Source organism: Hypomesus nipponensis, chromosome 8 (assembly GCF_054491055.1).
Source record: "Hypomesus nipponensis isolate SF chromosome 8, ASM5449105v1, whole genome shotgun sequence".
Classification (NCBI taxonomy): Eukaryota; Metazoa; Chordata; class Actinopteri; order Osmeriformes; family Osmeridae; genus Hypomesus; species Hypomesus nipponensis.
In genome coordinates, this window is record NC_140368.1 from 16,351,365 (window position 1) to 16,377,618 (window position 26,254).

The window sequence follows — 26,254 nt, forward strand, 5'->3', positions numbered from 1 at the left end:
GTGGAGTTATTTACATTGTTTATTTTGATGTTCAGATGTGCAAATTCTGATGGTCTGGGTAGTTGTCGAGTGTAGGTAGCATGGTCTGAATGCAGACAACCTATCTGTCTTTACAGTCCAATCTTTTAGAGATCAACCAGCCATTATGCTGTTATCCGCCGCTCCGAGTGAACCTGAACACACACACAGAGGCCTCCACTGAGGATATCTCTTTGCCAGAAGGGATACATTTAAGTAATTAATTGTTGGGTTTGTCAGTGTTTCACGGTTAATCTTGTGGTTGAGAGGTGCCTCGGCACGTTGTGAAGGGGTGCACTGATGGACAGAGGGTGGGCGGGATTTTTTTTTTCTTGTCCCTCGGAGCACTGGTTATGTGTGTTGCTGACAGTATCTTTTCTCACGGCGGGTTCAGCAGTGGAGTGGCGCCGTTCTAGTAAGCAGCTCAACACCTCAAGTCCCTAGGACATTCCCTGTGATGTCCCGCCTAGATAAACAGATGACTGGTTTGGTTTGGGGCCTAGATTTGTGACTCACACTGATTGGTGAGTGTGTCAGTTATGGCATAGTACTGGCCTTTGACTGGGTCTGGTTAGGGCTTGAATTTAGTGCACAATACACACTGACAACAACCTGAATATGAAAACAATGCATTTACCGATAAGTATCTCTGTACGTGCAGGGACAAATCAAATCAAAATGTATTTGTATAGGCCTTTTTACACGCAAGCATGTCTTATGTCGCATAGAACTGCCCCTCAACCAACCTAAACCCTCAAGGAAGACAAGGAAAAACTCACTGCAGGAGAAAAAAAGGAAGAAACCTTGGGGCACCATGGCAAATGGCACCATAATAAGGCAATAATTAGGGGATGGAACCCTTGATGCCTTTTATTAACCCAGCTGTTTTGCCCTAACTCTAGGCCAGGAAGACACAAGTATAGTGACCAAGTGTTCATAACATAAATCCTCACAAACAGCTGTTTACAAACAGCAGGGAGAGACAAGACTTTCTTCACACACCTGTCTGTTATCTCTACAACTTTCCAGAAGGTAGCAGAATAGTACCTGACTATTGGACAGATGCACAACAGACAGGGGTTAGAGAATGTCGTATTGTACTGACATGTACAGATGGGAATGTGAAGAACAGTGTGTCTGTAGAGGACTGACACATACTGTAGTCATGAGTGGAAGCTGTCACAGTTGGTCGATGCTGTTTTTTTTTCTTTAGCTTTGAACCCTATCAAGAATCTTAGCTATGCCAGCTAATATTTTAGAGAGCATGGGACAGGACCATCATCCTCTTCTACACTTAACAACAACAAGCTCAACCAGATTACAACAAACTATAATAACAAAGGTGCACCAAAGACACACACACACACAGACACACACAGTCATAGAGTCATACAGTATAGCCACATCTATCAAATTCAGGGTGACAGAGCCATTAGCTACAACAGATCTGGGAGCAACTTGAAGGGAAGATAGAATGAAAGGAGGACAAAGCATCTGTCACGCTCCCCTGGCTCCGTCAGGGCTCTTGTCTCTGATCTCTCCTTCTCTCTCAGCTCCGCTGACCCACACAGGGGCTCCTGCCTGCGGAGGGTTAACACCTGCACTGGAGCCTCCACACTGTCACAGTTTTGGTGGCCTTGAGCAGGAGAAAGGGCTAGGGTCAGCCATTGGTGGCCTTAGCCAGCGTTGTAGTGAGTGATATTATGATCAACTTGCTCACTCAGAAGTAACAGAAATAGTAACAAGATAATCCCTAATACCCAGAAAAGTTACTCAAGCTGTGTGTACCAAACAATCTTTATCTCCAAACAACCCAACATTTCAATACACTTCCAGAGCACAGTGATACCCATCAGAACATGACACCAGGATGGATCATTTAAACATGTACACTAGAATCCTTATTAAAGGAGACATTTGTAGGATAGTTACTGCAAGACAAAATGAAATGACCGTAAATAAAATATCAACGTAGAGTTTGGGTACAGTCTGTCTCTTGGAGACAGTCATGTCCACCACCAGGCTATCGGCTTTGGTCCGTGAATGCCCATCAGAAGTTCAAAGGATGAACAAAATGTTTGAACAAAAAGTTTGAACAAAATGTAGCAGACACTAGAGCTGCTGTACCTACAACAACAGAACACTCAATCCAGCTCCAGCCAATGCAAGACAGACAAGCTATAGTGTGACAGATAACAACTCTGTCAGTTGTCTTGCGTGAAGATAAACTTTGCTTAAACCAGCTTAATTCTTTTCAACTGGAGCAGAAAGGCTTCCTCTGCAGAGATGAAGAGAATACTCCATGGCATCAGGGTTAGGATTCCCATGTCTCGTCCAATAAGGACTCTGAGATCCTGTGCTGAATTGATACAATGCCATGGATTTCAGGTTGTGGCCTAGTTCAGAGGCCGTTTGGAGATCACCTGGAAAGTACATTCTTAGCAAGCCAGGCATTTTTTTTTTTTTTTTTTTTGGAGTAGACATGAAAGCCTGTAATTATAAACAGTTGATAACAAGTGTTCATTATGATCGGATTTACTTTTTACAATCTGTTCTTAATCAAGTTGAATTTTTTTTGTTTTAGAGTGAAAAAATGCCACACTTCAGAGATTTGATATGAATGACATGAGAAAATCATCCAGGGCTTAGAGCCTTATACAGAACTGTAGAGACCAAGAGTCTCCTCAAAGCTCCTTCCCAACTCCTGAAGACCCAGCCCCTCCTAGAACCACCCCAAACTAGACCCAGCCCAAACTAGACCCAGCCCAAACTAAACCCACCTAAACCAGACCCAGCCCAAACTCCTGAAGACCCAGCCCAAACTAGACCTACCCCAAACTAGACCCAGCCCAAACTAGGCTCAGCCCAAACTAGACCCAGCCCAAACTAGACTCAGCCCAAAAGAACCCCAGCCCAACATAAACCCACCCCAAACTAGCCCAGCCCAAACTCCTGAAGCACCAGCCTGAACTACACCCAGCTCGAACATCTGAAAACCCAGCCCAAACTAGACACAGCCAAGCTAGACCCAGGCCAAACTCCTGAAGACCCAGCCCAACGTAGACCCAGACCACACTAGACTCACCCGAAATTAGACCCAGCCCAACGTAGACCCAGCCCAAAGTAGACCCACACCAAACTCCTGAAGACCCAGCCCAAACTAGACCTAGACCAAACTCCTGAAGACCCAGCCAAAACTCCTGAAGGCTCTGCCCCAACTGCTCAAGGCTCGGCCCCAGCTCCTATTCCTCCAACATTTTACAGTTTTTCACGATTGTTAAAACACTAAACCCCATCATCTGCATCAAATGTTCAGTGAACTAAACCAATTTGTCAAATCAGACACTCTTTTGGCAAAACTCTAAACACATTCTCATTCACTAAACACATTTTGTACTGTGATGCACTTGTGCTGCAAAATGGTAAACACAGGGGGCACACAGTAAACACAACTACAACACAGTTGTCATCTGTAAAACACACTGACTCAAAATTGTTCACACTATATAGACACCTTGGTGTCTATATACAAGAACAGTTCAACATCAACCAGCATTTTTCACTGTAAATGTTAACCTTCCACCATACAACCCTTTTCTCAACCCAATTGAAGAGTTTTTCTATGTGTGGCGGTGAAAGTATTTGTATAGATGTTTTTACAAGCAATGTCACAGAGGGCTTCACATCCGCTGATAGAACTGCCGCTCAGCCAACCTCAATCCTCAAGGAAGACAAGGAAAAACTCCCAGAAAAACGAACTAGAGGAAAAAAAATTGAAGAAACCTTGGGAGGAGCAATTCAGTGAGGGATCCCCTCCTCCAGAGACGGTTGGCAAAACAGAGGTGCAGAACACAGGCGAAACATAGTCATACATCAGGAAAGTGTCAATGGGTGTTGAAACACCAAAATCCAGTGTTTCAAAATCCAAAATCAATTTTCTTTATTGCTACGTAAATGCATTTACTGTGTATACATAAACAAATTTGTCTTTACATGGAACTACATGGCCTGGATGTTGTGTTCTCCATTTTTATGTGTTATGTCTAATGATTGCTCCATGGTGTTTATATATTGATTTGTTGTGTTTATGATCTGACAGCATAGTTTGATTTTGAGCACAGGTTACACGGTTTAGGGGCGAGTGTTTGATTTTGCCAGAAGAGTCAGAGGTTTCGAAAATTGAGTTTGAATATTTGGTTTTGTGTTTACAGTTTTGAGAAAATGGTTTACTGTTTCAAGAAATGTGTTTTAGCAATCGTGAAAAACTAATACATTTGATCATACATTTTTTTAAATGGTCTGAGACCAATGGAAGGCACCAGACCATGTTCAAAACACTGCGTTTCAAGACCTCCCCCCCAGCGGGGTCCCATGGCAGCTACTGAGGGGTATACCTGGTGTAAGAGGATGAGCAGGTGTGTGAGTGGTGCATGTGTGTCTCTCTCAGTATGGCTGGGTGGAATTGTTTCTTGGTTCAGAGCACGAGCAGAGAACATTAGCTTGTTATGTCTCAGTGTCAAGATGAGGTGCTGAGAGACCCAAAACCTTGAGAGACAGAGAGAGAGAGAGAGAGAGAGAGAGAGAGAGAGAGAGAGAGAGAAGAAAGAAGAGAGAAGAGGAGAGTGATAAAGACAAAGAGAGGAGGAGAAAGAGGAGGAGAGTGATAGAGAAGAGAGTGATAGACAAACAGGGAGAAAGAGGACGAGAGAGAGGAATAGAGTGATAGAAACAGGAAGAGTGAAGAGGAGAGAGAGGAGGAGAGTGATAGAGACAGGGAGAGATGAAGAGAGAGAGGAGGAGAATGATAGACAGGGAGTGAGAGGAGGAGAGTGATAGAGAGAGACAGTGAGAGAGAAGAGGAGAACGATAGAAACATGGAGGAGGAGAGTAAAAGAAAGACAGAGAGAGAGTGATGAGGACAGGGAGAGGAGGAGAATGATAGAGAAAGGATGACAGAGAGGAGGAGAGTGATAGAGAAACAAGGAGAGAGGAGGAAAGTGACTGGGAAAGAAACAGGTAGAGGAGGAGAGTGATAGAAAGAGAAACATAAAAGATTGAGAAAGAGAACATCCAGGTCTAGCCTGAGAGAACAACCCATCAATCTAAGATTTAAGATTCAAGATACAGTCATGGTTACCAGTTTTTATGACAGGGTAAAAGGGTTAGTTAAGAGTTAAGACCAGGTCCATAAGTCAACAAACTTTGGAGAGCAGAGAGGAGCAAATCCTTTAAGAAGCGGTGTCAAAGAGTCAGAGTGAGCTTTATGGCCTGGACATGTACTTACATGATGAGAACTTGCTAAATGAATGGCTTTAATCTCCTATATAATCCATGACGGTGATGAAAAGGTAAATGTATAGCTTTGTTGGGAAGAAGGAGGGAGAGAGAGGAGGTTGTTGTGAAAGGCCAAAGTTGTTAGGATTAGGTCTCAGTACTATTTCAGTCTGACTGAGACCGGTGGCCATATTTACAAAACACTTTATTTTAACACTAAGAGTTCTCCTAAATAGTAGTACAAGTTCTTAGCTAAGAGTTTCCTCCTAAAACATATTCACAAAGCTACTGAGACCAACTTTTATTAAGGTATGGTTGACCTTGTTGATATTCATGATGTCAACAAGCTTACTATCTATACCCACAATGATTTGTTAGTAGGGGATGGATCTCTGTCAATGATTTCATCCTAGAAAAATTGTATAACAAAGTATTATGTTGTGAAATGTAAAGTGTCTTTAATTGCCAAATTTAAATGTAGGTTGTCACTAATGAAACAAGTATATGTTGAGCTAATTGGCATTCTCTTACGTGTGCATCTCATACAAAAACAGTGAATATTCATAAAGGCAGCCGTATGAATTGTCAATGTGTCTGCAAAGGGTATATAGTTTGATGCAATGTTATGTGTTCTACTGATGGATGGTTAATCTACTACAATCATAATACCCGACGATACTTTTTCAAAAGCTCATTACAGTTTTTCTCAATTGCTAACACACAAAAATGGTATGTGTAAGCCATCCTCACAAAACCATTTTGCCAAATCCCAGCAGAAAAACCATGTACCCCAATCTTTTAACACAATTTACCCTTTTTGACACATTTCTCAGGTTCATTCACACTTCTTTGCAAAGTCTAAACACAGCTCTCACTTTAAGACACAATTATCACCATTATGTCATTCGGAAAACACTGCCGTTTAATAAGTAAACCCAAACCAGCGCAATTCAAACACCCTTAATAACCTATTATCCATGTATAAGCACGAACAAGCAAATATACTCAACAAGCAATCAGGGGTTTGGAATGAATACAAAGGAAACTCATCTGTACTTTGAAATCATGGATGCAAGTATCAGAGGAAGGGGCAGAATTGTCAGAATTGTCAGAATGAGAGGAGGTGGACAAGGGAGATGAAGAGGAAGAGGAACAATAATCTCAAATGAGATCCATGCCACACTATGACAGAAACCCTATGACAGAACAACCTTCTCCAAGCCATGGAAGAAGCTTGTGGGACATTGCTATGGAGTCTTGTCAGGGATGGCTCAGGCATTCAAAGGCATTTTCCCTGCTGTTTGGCTTGAGAAAACATTGCCTGTGATGTTGAGGAAAATCTCTGGCCTGACCCTGGTCAGAGATAGGATGCTGACCCAGAAAGAACAGTACTGTTGCGTACTCAAGCTCTGTTACCCAGGTAAAAATTATTTGTCTGTTTCCTTGTTTTCTTAGCCTTTGTTCCCCAAATTACAATTTACAGCAATACATTTGTGCAGCACTTCTATTTGCATCCTGTGACCACTACAGTAACAAGAGCTCAAAATGCAATTACTGTATAATGTAAATAGAAAATAAACAGCCTGTAAGAAGGACAATTGCAGTAATTGTGAGTTTTATGATTTACTTCATGTCAAACTCATGAGGTGAAACATATCTAAAATTCACGGTACATGTTATAGTCAATGGTTCTTGAAAACCTTTTTACAATAGTGTTTTCAATTCCTCCCAGCAGTGTGTAAAGGGTATTCGGAAGTTTGAATTTATTTGAGGGCTTTGTGTGTATTTTGAATGCAAAGTTAGGTTTATATGACAGATAATATGGTTTTGACTACAGTGTTTGATTTTGTGTCAAAAGTCAAGGGTTTGGCCAAAACAGTGTCGGTATGAAGATGTGTGTTTAGAGTTTGGGGAAAACACAGTACACATTCAAGAAATGTGTCTTAGCAATTGAGAAAAACTGTATCACAAAATGTTTAAAAAATGTTTACGTTCCACAGCCGATTGCCAGCAACAGACATTTTTTGTGATTTGGTCTTAGTGACTTAGGAGCCCTCTTGATTACCATTAACTTTTTACAGAATTAGGAGCTGGTTTTAGCGCTTAAATGCTTTGAGTAAGAGTCCAAAAATTAAGACTGACTAAAACCTTAAAGAGTTTCTCCTAAATCGGCTAGTTAGGAGCTACTTTTAGCCATTAGATGTTTTGTGAATACGGTCCCTGGTCTAGTCTGAGTCTGGTCTGACTTTCTGTGACTAAGAAGTCTGGTCAATCCTGCACATGCCTATGCCAGCCTGACAGAACTGATACCTACATTAATCTACCAAAGAAAAACTACTTCAACATTCCTTGGTTATCTGTTGAATCTGATAAAAGAAGTGACATCACTTGTGCCAATGAGTCAGATACCATAGTAATGACTGCACAGTACTGTAGGTGAATTTTGCTGGTTCAATGCTGCCGTAAAGAATTGCAACATAACTTTCTGTAATTTACTGAAAAGTATTCAAAATCATTTTAAACGACTTTAACTTGTGTCAACAACTCAGCACGTAAAATATGATTCTACACAACCTCTTGCGCCTGGACAGAGTGCACACTCTAAGGGGGACTCAATAGTTGAAAAGCATCTAGTGTGAAATCCTTCAGCTTCCAACCGGCTTGTGCCTATGTAGGCAACATGGCCCATTCACTGAACCTTGAACTCAGCTCCTCACATCCGCTAATCTGTTCATCTACATTGACAAGTATGTACTCAGACAGATACTGTACACAGAAGATGGAAGGGAGTCATCTTACGTCTCAAATGCCATCATGAATACGTCAAACAAGTCAAGCAAAATGTTCTCATAGGAATTGAAATAAAATGTAACTACAATTTTAAGATAATTCATGAACCCAAATCACCACTACCCGTTTCCCCTGTCCACCACTCAATGGCCCTCAAGGGCATTCTTCTAAAGTTGAGTTTATGTCTTGTGAGTTTGTATACAGTTGCATTCTTTCTTATCTCCAGACATCACTGATGCTTGAGACACATGTGTGTTTACATGATGAAAAGCAACTGATACTTTATCAAAGCTACCTGTATGAGCTGGAATTGTTTCTCATCCATCTTGGCTGCTGTCCAATTAGTGTGCTAGGTGCCTACGTGCAGTTTGTTTGTGCTGAGCGTCAACTGGCAGTTGTTCCGGCTGACCAGTAGATAATTACTGTTAACAGGTTTAACCTGTACGTTCAGCATCACAAGCTTCTGCCTGCTAAATAAACTAGAGTAAATGGTATGGTGCCTGGTCCATCCTGTGAGCAACAACCTGGATCTCACATACCACTGCAGGTCAAACCCTGGTCATGCCTGGGCCCTCTCAGGTGCCTCTAGTGGAATACCACGGCAATTCTGAACCCTAGCTCAACTGGGATTTACAACTTATTTGTGGGTGTGTTGTAAGAGACAGACATTTGTTACTGCTTTAAGAACACTATGTGTGAGTGTATGAGATTCCATAAATTCAAAATATTTTTTTGCAGCTTAATGTTGGACCGTGTTTGTTTTGTAATTAGCAACTGTGCTGTATGCACAGTAAAAATGTTGTTACACACTAACAGCCATAACATGATAATAGCCCTAACCTGAACCCTGGCTATGGCCCTAACATACACCTTAACCCTAGCTCTAACCATGGTTTCAGTCTAAACAAATGATTGAAGACAGGTTGGATATGAAGGTCAGAGAGATTCTAGAGGGCAAGATGATTCTAAAAGACAACACGTCTAGAAGTAATTCTAAAAGATATTTACTATTACCCAACCATGTTAAAGAGAGATATGCATTGATTTAGGTTGGGGGTTTAGCTCTAGGATTAGCGCTTGGGCTAAATTGTAGGCTAATACTGAGACATCTGATGCAGAGAAAAAAGAAGAAAAAAAAGTTGAGGAGGACACCTTTCCGTGAGAATCCTTATCTGAGCAGGAAGCAAGAGCCAAAAATGTACTGTCTTCTTAAAGAAGCATGAAGCTGCTGGTTAAGACACCACCTCCCAGATCTTAGTCAGGATATTGTGCATCGTCCTGATAAGCAATCTGCCAGCTGCCTTGTACCATGAATTCCATTATACTGTGGCTCATATGATTCATCTTTTTTTCCCCTGTTTTTCTCCATGTCCTGTCTCTCAATGTCTTTGCCTTGCCTCTGTTTTCTATCTCTCAGTGCTTCCTAGGTTTTTGATCATCTCCAAGTGGCATTAAAATGAAAACAGCCATTAGCGCGGAGCCACATCTGAGGCCCAGGCAGGCCAGAGGGGCTCTCCATGCTTCTCTGCGCTTCTCTCAGGACTGTTTGGAAAGTGATCGGATTTCAGCCGATATGGTGATTTATTTATATGTGAAGAGAAGGAAATAATTTGCGTGTGAAAAAACAGAGATGTAGTGATTAAGTCCTGACACCTTTCATCAACACTGAGAGCAGAAGATAACAACCAGCCAAACAATCCCCTTGTTTTGTAATGGATCTTCTCTGACTGCCTGGGATGTGTGTGTGTGTTGAGGAGAATGAGGAGTGATAGAGAAAAAGAGGAAGGGGGGGGTGGACATCCGTGTCCATTAGTAAGTTCAGAGGGTTAGCAAGGCCCTCCTGTAGTAGGGAACTCATCCCGCTAAAAGCCAGTGCAACAGAATACACCTGATGTCAGTCTCTCAAAACCCCAATCTCACATTAACTTGATAAAATATTTTAAGGTATTTTGTCATAACCATAATTGACTATACAAATAATCAGATAGAAAATTGCACTTCTGTGAATTTGGCTTTGATATGTTATTTGCTCCATAATGTATCAGGGAGATGTTTTTCAGACGTAGATCACAGTAGTCTGCGTGTTTCACTGCAGGTCCTTAGATAGCTCATCCCAGAGATGCGGGGTCAGATTGGCCTCCTCAGTCTTTGATGATGTTGTTGTCTCCCCTATGTGATAACACATGGATGGACTCAGCTCTTCCCAGGATGCTTGTTTGTCAGGGAGATGAAAGAGGATCAGAGCACAGAAACAGAATCAGCATCTTCTAAGACAGAACCAGGTTCTAGTACTTGTCTGTACTCCAGATAGAACCAAGTTCTATTATTTGTCTATACTTCAGACAGAACCAGGTTTTAGTACTTGTCTGTCCTTCAGACAGAACCAGGTTCTAGAACTTGTCTATAATACCGACAGAACTTGTCATGTCCCCGGCCTAGGCCAGACCGGGTTCTAGTCTGTTTCTTCCAGGTCCAGTCATCCATTCCGCTTCTTCACTCCCTCCCGGTAACTCAACTCACCTGCGGCTAATTCCCTCATCAACACCACAGCTCTTAAACCCTGGGTTGTCATCCACTACTCGCCAGTTTGTTGAATCACCGGCCCCACGTCTGTATTCCTGGTTTTCCGTGCTTTTGACTAGTCTACGCCTGTGTTTGTGCTGACCTTTGTTTTCGTTCTACCACCAGATCGCCGCTTCCGGTTCTCCAGTCCTCCTACCGGTACTCCGCTCCACCATCTACCAGCTACCCTCAACCGTCCTCCCCATCTCTCTCAAATAAAGTCTGCGCACATCCAGACCCTTATGTGTTGTGCGGGTCCTTAGTACAACCTTGACAGAACTAGGTTTAAGTACTTGTCTGTCCTCCAGACAGAACCAGGTTCTAGCTCTTGTTTGTCCTCCAGACAGTACTACTCTTCCCCATATCCTCACCTTGTTCTGTCTGTTCCTTTTGTCTTCTAACCCTGACCCTGACATCTCCTCCTCCTGTTCCTCCCCCTTGTCCTCCTTCATGCCCTGCAGTGTGTTTAAAACCCAGAGGTAATGAGGGGGAAAAAGGGACAACAAACAGAGATGTCCCTACAAACATGAGGCAGGAGGGAAAGTATTCACTGACAACTGTGCTGATTACAGCAGAGCAGCAGCCTCTGAGCACAGGTCAGGTTTTTGTAATCTGAGCCTCAGTATAAACACACATCTGAGAAGCTTCCAGAACACCTGGCTACTGACATCCACCCCTTAGAGTCTCTAGCATACCTGCTGCCTGACAGGCTAGCTTCTCTCCTACCATACCTACCTGTCAGGCTAACTTCTCTAGAACCATACCTGCTGCCTGATAGGCAACTTTCTCTCCTACCATACCTGCCTGACAATCTACCTTCTCTACAACAACACCTGCTGCCTGACAGGTTACCTTCTCTATTACCATACCTGCCTGCCTGCCTGCCTGACAACCTTCTCTAGAACCATACCTGCCTGACAGACAACATTCTCTAGAACCATATCTGCTTGATAGGCTACCTTATCGACAGCTACACCTGCTGCTTGACAGGCTACTGCTGACAGCAACCGTAATCATCACATCAACATATTAACTTTGCAGACACTATCAACTAAAGTGATGCACAGGAGGGATTTGAACAAGGGATCTCTTGACCACTGAAACTTTTAGATTTCCTTTTCATGGCAATCAGCATTAAAAGGTCTACAATATAATGGTAGGTGTGTGGTGTGCTCTCATGAGTCTGGTATAGTCACCTTTATGGCCTTCTGTTTTGTAAACACTCCAAGTTTGTCCATGTAGACTGGCTGTGGATGCCAAACACAGTGAAGTGCTTGAGGTGCTGCACCCTGCCTCAAAGGCATTCAGGTCACTGATCACTGTGGCTCACTAGATTTCAAGTGCTGCCTGATCTGCTAGCCTCCCTCAACCTCTACCATCCATTCTGACTATCCTCAAGGTCTGTCCCTAGGTTGACATACTCCCACAACCTACAGACCCAGACGCAGATCCATCCCCACACAAAATGCAGAGCCTACCTCCACATACACAAACAAAACAGAGACTACCCCCTACATACACACACATGGTGCAGAGTCTACCCCACTACACAGCCCGTCATCCAAGGGGCTCCGTCAGCAAAGTACTGGTCATCAGCTGGGGCTTAACCCTAACCCTCTTTTAGAGAGCCAGCAGTCACTTAAAGGACGTTTTAAATCCATTTCCCCTCTACCATCCTCCTGAGCTCTGGTCTGCACTGATGGCTGCCAGTATGGAGAGCTTTCCTTTCAGCCTCTCGCCACACCTGGAGTGCCTTTCTCTATTGTGTGTGTTCTGAAGTAGAGGGCACGTCTCAACTCTCAGCTGTGCTGGATAGAGGTCATTTATACAGTACATTGCCTCAGATAGGCCACTGTATAGTGGACATTGTTAGGCAGTGCACTGTTGGGCAGACCCGCCCTACCCAATTGTGCAAAATACATATTCAGTCATATTCACAAATTTCATTGCGCACACATTTCGTACAAATCTGTTAATGATAGTTGCCTGTTTCAAAGCCCTGTGATATCGGGTAAAGTGCAAAACTAGTCTGGTTGTTTTCTTTAGGTAGGTCTGCCATCTGCAGGCTGCATAAGATACTGTGCACATAACAGTTGGTAGTGATACATTTAGGGTTAGGATAGAGGGTTAGCACTAGGTTTGAGGGTTAGGATTAGGTTTCAGGGTTTGAGTTGGGTTCCAGGGTTAGGGTTGGGTTTGGCGGTCGCAGGACCTTCATATGTAATATGATCCAAAAGTGGTAATAATAAAAATAAAAAGGGTAAACAATATTACCTTAAACACAAATGTGGAACGTAATTCATCAGAAGGGGGGACACATACATGCACACACAAAATGTATAATATATAATGTGGTAAAGAAATCCATAGGCATTACTTTGAATTCAAATTTTTTTTAAATGAGAAGTCAATATCAATAAATACACAGTACAAAAATTTTGTGAACCAAGCAATTTTAGCTTGCATTTGAAAGGATTCAAACCCAAATTTCCCTCTCTTAATAGCCACTCTTCCAAAACACATGAATGTGTCCTATCATTAGTGCTGGTCCGACCTTAAATTATGTTTTACCACACCTTTTCAGAGTGAGTGAATAACTAACCAGGATATTCATCAAATTGTTAGGCTATTTGATCAAAAATTCAGATTCTGTCTGTTTAACTAGGGAAATGTACAAGAGAATGAATGGTAAATTTATATAGCGCATTTTCTACCTTAGCGGCACTCAAAGCGCTTAACAATTTTTTGCCTCTCATTCACCCATTCATACTCACACTCAAACATACCCGTGCAAGGCGCCAGCCTGCCAATCGGTAGCAACGTGGGATTCAAAGTCTTGCTCATGGATACTTCCTGGGAGGAGTCGAGGATCGAACTGCCAACCTTGCGATTATAAATGACCCCCTCTATCCCTGAGCAACCAGCCATAGTGTAAATTGTGTTAATGGCGTGGGGTTCGGAGGCACTGTTTAGAGAATGAGGTCACACATTTTATAATTGTGTCTGAGTGATTGAGAAATACAGTAATCCAGTGTAAACACTATTGTCAATAATAGGTGGTAAACAAAATAATGCATGACTCAGTAGTTGCAGGGTAAATTCCAGGAGCCCCGAGGTGTCCCCCAATAACAACATCTCACACCTAGAAGAGGTTAGACACACACTGACACACAGATTGAGACTGCAGTAGCGAGCGCTGCGACGGCCACTGTATCAATAACTTTAGGAATGTGTGTGTGTCTGTGCCTCTTTCCACATCCACTTACCGACATCTCAATTAACTGTCTGCATCACAGGCATGGGCACTGCACGACTCATACTACAATTACAAGAATCTATATGTGCATGTGTTTCGTGTGTGAATGAGTGTGTCACTGAATCAACTAACCAACATCTCAATCAGTGGCTGGAACATGGGCATGGGCACTATACTAGTATGAAATAAAAAGGACAGAAAATACTATTGAAATCTATAATTTTACATTTAAATTCACAGACATAAACATTACATTTACATTTATCATCCATTAATTTTATATAGCGGGACAAGTTATCCCTTACTTCTCGTGCGTGAGAAATACAAAGTGTTGCGTGAGAGCGTGAGAAATGGCTGAAATGTGTGACTCTCATGGTGAATGCATGAGACTTGAGAGCCCGAGCAGTACCAGCTGTCAGACAGTGGATGAAACAGCCTGGTAGGAAGCATGGAGTTACTGTCATGCCAAAAATGGTAAAGCAGACAAAAACTGTCCGGCCCGACATAACAAAGCTGTTCCATAGACCTATATAACAAGACCAAGCTACGGAGGTCTTTAAAGATGGGGTCCACGTTCATTTCTATGGAAAGTGCTCAGTGGCGAAGTGAGGCAAGCGAGAGCGCAATAGGGGCCGGGCCATCTTTCCAGTTCCGGCTTGTCTGGTCTTGTGCAGAACAGTGGCTCGCCATGCTCCTACCAACTATGTAAGCAAATTGTGACCAAAATTAAAATGCATTTCCAGAAATGCTTTTTCATTTTAAGAATGTGGCTGCCTTATTTGACTCATCAATGAAATTAGGAATCAATCATCCTAGTTGCATTTAAATTTTCTTCTTCATGAGTGCTCAATCTTTCACTTGAAAAAAATGACAAAAATAGACATTTGAGATTTAATTTTCAAAATATGCCCCGGCAAATAGATACCAAAATTCAATTTGAAATGTAAAATTTGAAAATTAAAATGCTTTTGCAGAAATGCCTTTTCATTTTAAGAATGTGGCTGCATTATTGGACTCATAAATACAATTAGTAATCAATCATTCTTTTTTCATTTGCATTTTCTTCTTCAAGACTGCACATGTTGTGCCATAATCAAAAAGAAAACAGAGCGGACATTTCTTTTTCGTTTTCTGCCCGCAAAGTACTAGCCTGACGTTGTCATACTCATAATTCTAGTCAGAATATCTTTGCTCCATTGGATATACCTACAACCAATCAGAGCAACGTAGTATGTTGTTTGTTGAAAACAAATTCAACCCAAGCGCTCTTTGGTGACATGGTTGATTACGTTACTGTTGATCATCTGTCCATCATCGTTTAAAGCCCGCCCTGACAATTTGATTGGTCTGAACAGCTCCTGTTAGGACATACTTTTTCCCAAAACTAGCGACCCCAGACCCAACTTCCCGACCAAATGTTTTTGTGGGCAGGGCTAAGTTGGGCTGGCAGCCAGGCTAGCAAAGTACTGCCCATAATTCGAAAACGAAAAAGCAATCTGAGCGGCGCAGCAGAGTGACGTCAGCAGCCGCTCTTCTTCAGCTCCATGATGACCGAGCTACCCATCTTCCGTAGGTGATGCTTGAATCTGATATGGGCCGTGATGGGAAGCCAGTGGAGGGAGATGAGGAACGGGGTAACATGGGAGCGTCTGGGTCGATTGAAGATCAGACGGGCTGCTGCGTTCTGAATCCTCTGGAGAGGGCGGGTTGCGCTTGCTGTGAGACCGGCAAGCAGCGAGTTGCAGTTGTCCAACTTGGAGAAAACTTGAGGAGTGCTTGGACTAGCAGCTGGGTCTCCAGATCTTCCGGATGTTGTAGAGGGTGAATCTACACGACTGGAAGACTGCAGCAATGTGGACTGTGAGGGAGAGCTCGTCATCCATGGTAACCCCAGGGTTCCTGGCAGAGGAAGAAGGGGTCACCGTCGCAGATCCCAGGGTGATTGAGTGGTCATGGGAGATATAGGGTTTGGCCGGGATGATGAGAAGTTCAGTTTTGGCGAGGTTCAGCTGGAGGTGGTGCTTGGTCATTCAGGCGGAGATGTCTCTGAGGCAGGCCTCGATTCTAGCTGAGATCCCCGGATCAGTCGGGGGGAACAACAGGTACAGCTGCGTGTCGTCAGGGTACCAATGGTAGGAGAAGCCATGGGAGGTGATGATTGGTCCAAGTGAGGTGGTGTACACTACAAGGGGAAGAGGAGGGGTCCAAGGACAGAGCCCTGTGGGACACCAGTGGAGAGCTGGCGGGAGCTTTACCCTTTGCCTCCCCAGGAGACCTGATAGGATCTTCCCGACAGGTAGGATGAGATCCACTGAAGTGCAGTGCCAGAGATGCCCATCTCAGGAAGTCTAGCGAGCAGGATTTGATGGTTAACCGTATCGAATGCTGCAGAAAGGTTCAGCAGAATGATGACGGATGATCTTGCGGCCGCTCTGGCAGATGTGAGTGGCAGTGTTGACTGACAGGAGGGCAGATCCCCAGTGTTTGGGGATCATGGTGGAAGTGTTCAGGTTCACAATCCCTGTCAGATTTAAACAAACCTGCGAATTCCACTGAAAACACTGAGGCCAAGTGAAAGACATAACGTTGCATAACCGTAACAATATTGTGGTTGTCAGACATGAGTTATTTATCTCCGTCTTTGCTCCAGAAGAACATGTCAACAATCTATAATGACGCCTTAACGTGCCACAATGTCACAAATTGGGTGTGCTTGCCTTCAGCAAGAAACAACTCCGTCAGGAGGAAACCTATTGTTTTCGTTAGTTTTATTATTATTATTATTAGGGTTCCTCCGGTAGGAGGGAACCTATTGTTGTTGTTGGTATTCTTATTAGGGTTCCTCCGTCAGGAGGACCCTATTGTAATTGTTGGTATAATTGGGGTGTGCTTGCCTTCGGCTAGCACAAACCATTGTAATTTCACATATATATTATTATTCTTTATTATTGTTTATTTTCGCGCCCCTAAGGCTCAGTCAATATTTGGACTACATAGACTATGGTGGTGTCAAAAGTTTTGTCTTGGTAGCGATTGCGTTGCTTGTATTTGGATTTAAGTTCGGTTGCACAGTTTAGGAGGTTACAACGTTTTTGTGGGGACAAAGTGCCTTTTGTCAACGAAGGGTAATCTGTGCTAGCTACGTCACCCAACGACGCATGGATACAACGTGATAGAGACTTTCTAGCTCGCACATTGGAGCTTGGATTACGAGTGAAAAATACCACCCCCAAAAAATTACAACCATTTGACTTTGTAGAGAAAGCGATTTCAAGTGGAACTGCAATCTCGCATTTTTTATTAAGGTTGTGACAGTCTTTGAAATTTGAGCAAGTGCAGGTCGCCCGTGAGACCGCCTCTAGCAACGACGCATGGATACAACGTGATACTTTCTAGCTCGCAAATTGGAGATTGGATTACGAGTGAAAAATACCACCCACAAAAAATCAAAACCATTTGGCTTTGTAGAGAAAGCGATTTTGAGTGGAACTGCAGTCTCGGATTTTTAATTTAGGTTGTGACAGTCTTTGAAATTTGAGCAAGTGCAGGTCGCCCGTGAGACCGCCTCTAGCAACGACGCATGGATACAACGTGATACTTTCTAGCTCGCAAATTGGAGATTGGATTACGAGTGAAAAATACCACCCACAAAAAATCAAAACTATTTGGCTTTGTAGAGAAAGCGATTTTGAGTGGAACTGCTATCTCGGATTTTTGATTTAGGTCGTGATAGTCTTTTAAATTTGAGTGAGTGTAGGTCGCCCGTGAGACCGCCTAGTCTTTTAGGCGGCAGCCATGCTAGAACTCGTCCTAGTAGTAGCTAATTTTATAGTTCAATTTTACACAAAAAAACTGAAAGAGGGAAATGTTATGACGATATGACTATTGTGAAAACAGCCAGGTGGTGAGATTTTAATATAGGTTGCTGTAAAAACGTTGATTTGTTTGCTACGTGAGAGCCTGTCAGCCTCCATTGACGATTGCGGAATGTTGTCAACAGTGTTGATACTCAGTAAACTGTCGATCTGCGTCTGGTGAGTATTTTCTTAATTTCGTACCAGGGTCAATTCTACATCTAAATGGACAGCGGTGTTTTAAAGATGTGGCGATTGCGAAGACAGCCAGCGGGTCAGCATAGTTTGTTATTTGTGTAAAACTTGGAATTTGAGTGAGACTGCGTTTTGTTTTGACGTTAGCCACAGAGTCACAGACTCGGCTCGCTACACTGGCAGTGTAGTAGGCTACAGTACTGTCTTCAATGCCACAGCTATAGCTAAACTTTATTATGTCTTATTACACAGCTGTTCTTAATGCTGTAGAATGCTCTATTCACTTGAATGGGGCTTCCCAACGTTCTGCGGTGAACAATAGACCTAGATAGACCCTGATAGACCTATCAGAATGTTTGTAAACAAAGGTTGCCAAGACACTTCCGGGTGGAACTGTCATCCTGTCAACAGCCGTTAGTATGGTAGCATAGCATAGTAGTTCATAGTAGTTCATTTAAAAGATTAGATCGAAAAGATTAACGTCATGCCAAAATCTTGTTGTGTTTGGGGTTGTAATGTCAAATGTAAACAGGCATGTAAAGGATAAGGCTTTTTCCGTTTTGCCACGGTTAAATCGCAATCAACCCAACGGAACCTGTGGATAACGTTAGCATAGATCCAGCTATAATAGCCTAGTCTACGTTTACCGGGCGGTCTCGCTGCATTTAATGGTACCAATGGACAGGCTGGCAAACAACCACTCATGACCGTATTTAAGGAAGACATTTCCTCACATATCATTTATAAAACGTTTTTGTTGGGTCGCTGTTGGGTAGCATTAGTGATGGGCAAATCGAGGCTTTTCGAAACACCGAGACAATTGAAACATTGGAGTCGGGGCCTTTGAAACGCTCGAAACCTTTACTCAACAGCGACATCTGCTGGCAACTACGAACATGGCATAACTAACGGTGTTGTAGCTAATTACACATCTCGCTCCGAAGGAGCCTTGTGGTCAGGGGCGGTTTTAGGCACGGGCAGACCGGGCAGCCGCCCGGGTCGGCATTTTTTCATGTCACGTGGGGGGCGCACGAGCATGAAAAAAAAACAAATCTCTGCGCGGTTTTCTCTTATCGATCATTTCAGTTTGTGGGGAATTGGCATATTGGCGCCCCCTTCAGGCAGCTGCAGGCACCCCTGCTTGCCATGCAGCAGTTTCGTTTTCGTTTGTCGCAGCCAGGTAGTAGCGGTGCTCATTATGAGGGCGCTGTCGGGGGGCGGCCGACGGGGTAGGGGGCGGCACACGATTTCTTGCTCCCGGGGGTATATACTATATACTGTATAGGCTATATATAACGTTCTCTAACAGTCTCCAATTATCTCAAACTATCTTAAACTCACAAATCTCACTTTTCTATATTTGATTGGCTTCGAGATGGTTTTGGGAGCGGTGATCCCGCCTCCTTCTACAGAGACACGAAACATTTTTAACAAATTACAAATCTTTTCTACAAGTACACAAATATTTGTTTACACTGTGCTCCATCTCCTGGCACTAATTTCACGCCATACCATAGTCTCGCGCATTCAAAACGTTTGGCTTTGCCGCCTCATTTTATACCCCGACACGTCAGAGTCTTTTGGCAAGTACGAGACAGGTTTCGTTCAAGATCACTTCCCAAAACGTTTGGAAACACTTTGACACGTGACCGGAAGTGTTTTTAAAACCCGTCTCGAAACGTTGTTCCAATGCAATGAGTGTTGAATGTGTCGGGACAGTATCGACACCTTAGTACCGAGCAGCCCATCACTAGGTAGCATAACGTTGGGTAGCATATCGTGCAAGCTTGCTAGCGTGAGAGTTAATAGTCCAGTTGATGTAAATAAACAAACCACACACAGTGGCGTGATCTGGCTTGAGTAATCTCTCAGGAAATTAGAACGTTTCTTCAATTTCAGGCCTAGGGCCTAGACCTCAGGTCAAACTACAAACATCATAACACACTCAAGGCTCTAATAGGTATCAAGCCCTATGGCTCAATATCATTAGTTTCCAAGATGTGGGGAGGAAGAATATCAGACAAGGAGATCAGTGCACAGTCTGACATATCAATTCAGGAGATCAGGGGCCCATTCGTCGTAAGGGTTGAAGCTAAGCTAATCCATTGTCCCTTTAGCCCGTTAACATTAGCGAGCTAACTGAGAACTGCAAATATCGGTTCGTCGACGGCTGATCCGCATCCAAATCATGTGGTTAATTTCAATCAGGCTAAACTTATCAGGGCAAGTGCACGAGCACGTCCTACTTCAAAAGGCAGGAAAGGTCGATCACCAAAACCGTGATTTTCTAACGGTATGATGGCGGAAAAGACGAAAGAGAGAGCAATGATATTCTCGCCATCTGAGCAAACTATTATAATGAGTCTCTACGAAGACAATAAGCATATTTTCATGGCTAAGTCAAACACCACCACCGCTGCCAGAGCAAGACAGGCATCTTGGCAAAAAAATGGCTCATCTTTAGTGCCTTATTACCCCGATCAATCAGATCACATTTCTTTAAATGTGCCTGCTGGCAGTAGGCTTAATGGAAATTAATCATTGAATGAGATCTTGCTAGTGAAAATTATGATATCAACTTTTTCAGAATAAGTATAAAAACAAGGCCAAAGAGTATAATTGATACGAATTCATAGACACTTATGAGGATATATGTAGGCCTACTGAAAGCGCATGTACTAGGGTGATATCAGGTAAAATGGGCCACTTTTTGGTAAATCGTTTGGGACAATAATACAATACCATATATGCCTTTTGCATGTGTTTTTATGATTACTAATGACTGTTTTTGATCTTTTTTTTATGATGTAATAAAATATAATTATTTAGGCCCTACAGTTCTTGAAACATCAGCGGTGCCAACTTTTTTGGCACAAGCATTTTCAGGTAAAATGGACCGGCTGTTCAGGTAAAATGGGCCAGTGAAACTGCAAAGGGAAACTGTAATTTATCATCAAATTTACTTTTAAAACACAGTTGCTTATACAGCCACAAAACATTTAAACTGCATTAAACAAACATATTCATATGTGCCATAATTAAAAAAAAATTATCCTGAAGCCAAGACTCGTCACAGTTCCATATATATGTGACGATGTGCCCTCAATACCCAGCTTGACCAAAAGGCTCTCATACTGGTTAAACCACTGGCTAACCACCTCTTTGTTGAGTCCAGCAGCCCGTGCTGCAGACAGGACCTCTGGCTTGCACATCCAAAGCTCTGGGTTGTGCTTTAGAAAGTTCTTAAACCAGTAATATCCGGCCCTCCCTGCTGTCTTGGAGAAACCAGAAATGTTGTTCTTGGCTGCAAAATCAAAGGCCACTTGCCGGACATCACGTTTTGTGAAGGGAAACCCCCTCTGCGCCAATGTGTTGAGGGTGGCAGCAAGCTCCCTTTCTGCCTCCTGTGGAAGGTAGGGCTTCTGCCCTGACACATGTTCACTGCCAGTCACCTTTCCACTGATGCGTCTTTGCAGTGTTGATTGCGGCACACCCCATGCTCTTGAAAAAGAGGTGCACACTCACTGTAATTCCTTTCTTCTCTCCCTCCATGTATTAATCTAAGGCCCCCTTCATCCTCTCCTCTTTCCACAGATTGTAATTGTTTGGCCTTCCTTTCCATCCCTGTTTTATCATTGTATCCTTTCCTCTCTGGTCCTTGCTCCTACTCTCTTTTCTCTCTCTTTCCTTCTCCCTTTCTCCTCTCCTCTCTCTTCCTTCTCCTTCGCCATACTCACTGTACATAAAATATCTACTACCATTATTACGGTTGGGGGGGTCATGGTGTGACACACACACACACCCTCACACACACTCCAACACGTGTATGTGTGTTTGTGAGTGACACAGATGATGGCCCATTTTATCTGAAACCATGTTGCCCATTTTACCTCAGTGGGTTAAGGTAAATTGGACCACCAAGAAAAACATAATTTTTTCAAAAAATATGTTCATATACCAAACTAACAACATTATTTGTGATTGATGCCATCAAGACAGATATGCAGTTTTTTATGTGCATGTAAAAAAAAAAAAAAGATTTATCATCCTTATAATAGTTTAATTAGATTTGGTATGCCAGGCTACTTACCATGCAGCTTTCTGGTGCAGTATTGTTTGAATTATTGGCCCGCCCACCATAGCAACCATAAAGCAAAATAAAATCAAATCCCCTGTTACTTGTCAGGGCTGGGATCCACAAACCTTAAATGGCCCATTTTACCTGATATCACCCTATATATGTGTATATGCATGTAGGCCTATGTGTAAATCCCTCTTTGATTTCATTGACTGGGGCATGGCCAGGAATATGATCAATTGATTGATCAGCTGGTTAAGCGCCAAGTACACTTTTCTTACACCAACGCATGCTGTGGCTTTGCCAATGTTTTCTGCATCGCCTATACTGTATAAAAATGTAGCCTACCTGACGGGAAAACCCTGAAGGCTATGCAGAGAGTCTGAAGCACAGTAAAAGTTTCAAGTAGCTTTATTGTCCATTTCTTCACGTCAAGACATAAGAAGGAATCTATATGACGTTTCCCACTCTACCACAGTGAAACATAAAAAGCACAGGCACAACAGATAAGACATTTCTTAGAACATAGCGTTACATATTCACATACAGCAGCATAAGCTCATAAAGCATAGCTTGCTGCGGCGTGTGATATTTGCAATGTACGGCCCGAGAAGGTCTTGCAAATAAATTAGTCCTTGTCAGCTGAATTGATATCGCTCAAACAAGAACTCATCCGTGTGAAATAAAGGATCTTGGCGATCGTGAAGAACTCTATCGGTATGGAAAGTTAATCGAACTATATCTCCTTGGTCAGCTGGGTCTCTCAAAAAGGGAGCTGCCAATTATTTTCCGGGGGTGTGGCAAGCTTATCCAGCTACACTTAAGTTAGCCTGCTCTCGAGCAGGTTAGTGCTGATTGATATGTTACTATGGTGATTTATCTAAACTTGCTTCTACGAACCAAAAATAGGGGCGTGTTTTATTTTAGCCTGAAAATTAGCTCGCTAAACTGCTTAGCGAGGTACGACGAATACCCCCCAGATGGACCTTTGCCTGTAAACAGTGATTCTGACTGTCAAAGACCTTCACAAGATATGCTGTTTTTGGATGCTTTTATATAGGCCTTAGTGGTTCCCTATTACTGTATCTGAAGTATCTTTCCCGAAATTCAGCCTTGGTGCATAATTACAGCCACTACGAGCAGTCCCACAATGAGCTTTCCTCAAAACCCACTGTTTCTGTGTCTGTAACTTTAAATGCTAATGAGGAGGAGAGTGGCGGCAAAATGCGCTAATGTTTACAATGGATGTATCGCAATGGCTCGTAGCCACTGTTGCTGTACGATGCCTCTAATTTAGCCATTCTCATCTGATCACCCTGGTTTGCAGAGGTGCACACTCATAATAATTTAAATGAGGTGAAAGGCGGATATTGCATGCACCATAACACCAACAGCATAATGGTTAACCAAATAACAAAGAAGTGATTTGTAGCATGACGAAGGAGAGTTAGTAATGATCCAGAATTTAATTTCAGCAAGGCCAGCTTTGTATTGGCTCAAGTTGAGGAAACAGTAGTGGCTGAAATGTTTGGCGCAGACATACAAAACTTTGTTGTGGGAAGTTGTGTCGGCGCATTTCCAGCGAAAATAAAATTAAGATTCTGGTTGTGCAGAGGTTTGGATGAAGGGACAAAAAAATACTTTTGTTTTGATTTGTATATCCATACACTGAGCAACTGTTATGCTTCGTTCGTTTGCTAGCCATGATGTTTCTCCAGGAAAAACTGATATCGCACTTGCCTTTGCACGATCGGAGCTCAGTTTTTCATGGGCGGGCCAGATTATCTGGGCGGGCAAAGCAGAGAGAAAGCGGTAGCCTGGCTCCTTGTGACGTCACAAGGAGCAGATTTTCAAACAGAGCGTTTGAGCCTTCATTTTCTCGGGAGGCGGAGGAAAACACCCAGGGCTTGGTTTACACCTATCTAAATTCTAGCCACTGGGGGACCAAAGGCAGGCTGGAGGAACTCATATCAATCAGGGCTCCAGACTAACTTTTTCCCTTGGTTGCACTGGTGCGCCTAACTTTTTTATTTAGGTGCACCAACACAAAATGTAGGTGCACCCAAATTTTTCCTTGCATCGCCACAATTTCAAGGTCAGCTTTTTATCACGCTCCATATACATTCATATATATTATGTAAATTACCTTTAACAAGAATAAGGTGTAGGTAAATATTGGTTTTATTTGAAGCAAAATTAAACTGTATATAAAATTACAAGTATACCTTGATTAGCTGCTACTGGTTACCAGAAGAATAAGGATATTCTGTAAATATTTATATAAATCTTTTACATGTTGGCTACTAGGAAAAGACTATCAAAGTAACAGTAAAAACGAAAATAATCATTACATCAGTGTTTCATTTTATTTGTAACTAGTTAATCTTCACAAACAATGAAAAGTTGTTTTGTAGTATGTTAAAGATATGCAATTGATAAACTTTATACAAAAAGCAATACGTATTTTCAGTTCATTTTGTTCTGTGAGAGGAATCCAGTGGGCTTGAACAAGTGCATCAAAATCTGGCTGAATGTCTGAGGTGGATATGCGAAGGACAGCTGAAAGATGATGATCAGGGTCTGCAGTTTAACTAGCAAACCATCAGCTTGCGCCCACTGAATCAATCAAGTTCTTATTATGTCCCTGTTAGTTTTTTCTTTAGTGCCGAGTCAAATTGTAATCCTTCAACACAGCGACCTGTTCTCCAAAACTACTGACACAGCTTTGACTTTGACCTCTGTAAACATATACTTGGAAGTCCATGTCTTGTGTAACGGATCCCTGTATGTATCGTGGCATTTAACTTACTGCTGGTTGAATTTACTCTTTTATTTTCTTCCTTTGCATAGAAAAACATTCAGTAAACTGGTAAACCATCACCACCGTATCAGCTGTAGCCTCATACGGGTCCATTAAACCATAAAACTTTGAAAATGTATGCATGTGCATCCGTTCGTAACAAAAACTTGAATCGTACTGACAAGTTCACATTAACACACACCAAATCTGCGATACCTTTTACCTTGTCACAATAAAAGTCCTAATTATATGTAAGAGAGAAAGTGGCATAAAACATCAATGAATTCTTCAAACAATACATTGTCATTTAGGCACACAAAATATCACTAAGGCAAATGCAAAGCAGGCAATTAACCCAAAATAATAATCTCTCTATGGGGTTATTTACACTCCCACCAAATTACAGTGTTTTAACAAAATGGAAACCTTAAAACACACAATTTCCACGTACAAGAATAACCCTTCAAATTTCTATGCTATACATCACAGATTATTTTATCACATTTCACAAATGCATAGTGCTTAAACAGCTTCTAGCAATAAAACTAATTTCTGGACAGGGCGCTCCAAAGCGGGCCTGCTGGTTTGCTCTCCTTTGTGGTTCAGTTCCTTCTCTCCAAACAAGATTTTGGCCCGTCTCACAAGTCCATCTTTGCCTTGGATGACTTCTGAGACTGTCCCAAGTCTCCATTTGCTTCGTGGTAATGTGTCATCAGCGTCCATTACTATGTCACCGACCTGCAGGTTCCTTTTAGTGCTATGCCAGCACTGTCTTGTTGTGATGTTCTGGAGGTACTCTTTTCTTTATCTACTGCAAAACTGTTCTGTCAAGTACTGCACCTGACGCCACCTCTTTCGTCCATAAAGATCTTCTCTTCCAAATTTGCCAGGTGGAGGCAAGGCGGTGGTGGATTTCATTGTGATTAAGTGGTTTGGCGTAAGTGTCTCTAAACTGTTGGGGTTGTTCGGAGCATCAGCTGTGAGTGGACGGCTGTTCACAATAGCCATGGTCTCATAAAAGAAGGTGCGTAATGACGCATCATTTAGCCTACCAGGGGAGAGTAGTAGAGTGGCGTTGAGAACGCTTCTCACAGTTCTTATTTGGCGTTCCCATACACCCCCTGCATGGCTGGCATGAGGTTCATTCATTACAAAGTCACACTGCTTTTCTGTGAGGAATGTATTCAGTCTAGTCATGTCTAACTCTTGCAAAGCAGCATTCAATTCATTTTTTGCACCCATGAAGTTAGTGCCTTGGTCACATTTAATTTTTCGCACAGCACCTCTTAAAGCAGAAAAGCATCTCAGTCCATTAATGAATGTGTCTGTGGACAAGTCCTCTAACATTTCGATATGAATGGTTCTACAGCAGAAACAGGTGAAGAGTAACCCATACCTTTTTTCTTGTTTTCTCCCTTGCTTTGTCC

At 42.6% G+C, this 26,254-nt stretch overlaps 1 protein-coding gene across 1 annotated transcript in view; it reads left to right on the plus strand.

Annotated features, from left to right (window-relative positions):
* Nucleotides 1-17,485: 17,485 nt before the first annotated feature.
* The window catches only part of slc35d4 (solute carrier family 35 member D4), a 68,880-nt gene continuing 60,111 nt past the window's right edge, over nt 17,486-26,254 (plus strand). The window contains exon 1 of the mRNA XM_084703866.1: nt 17,486-17,934. The gene's annotated coding sequence lies outside the window, so the exon portion shown is untranslated. The remainder of the gene's footprint in view (nt 17,935-26,254) is intronic.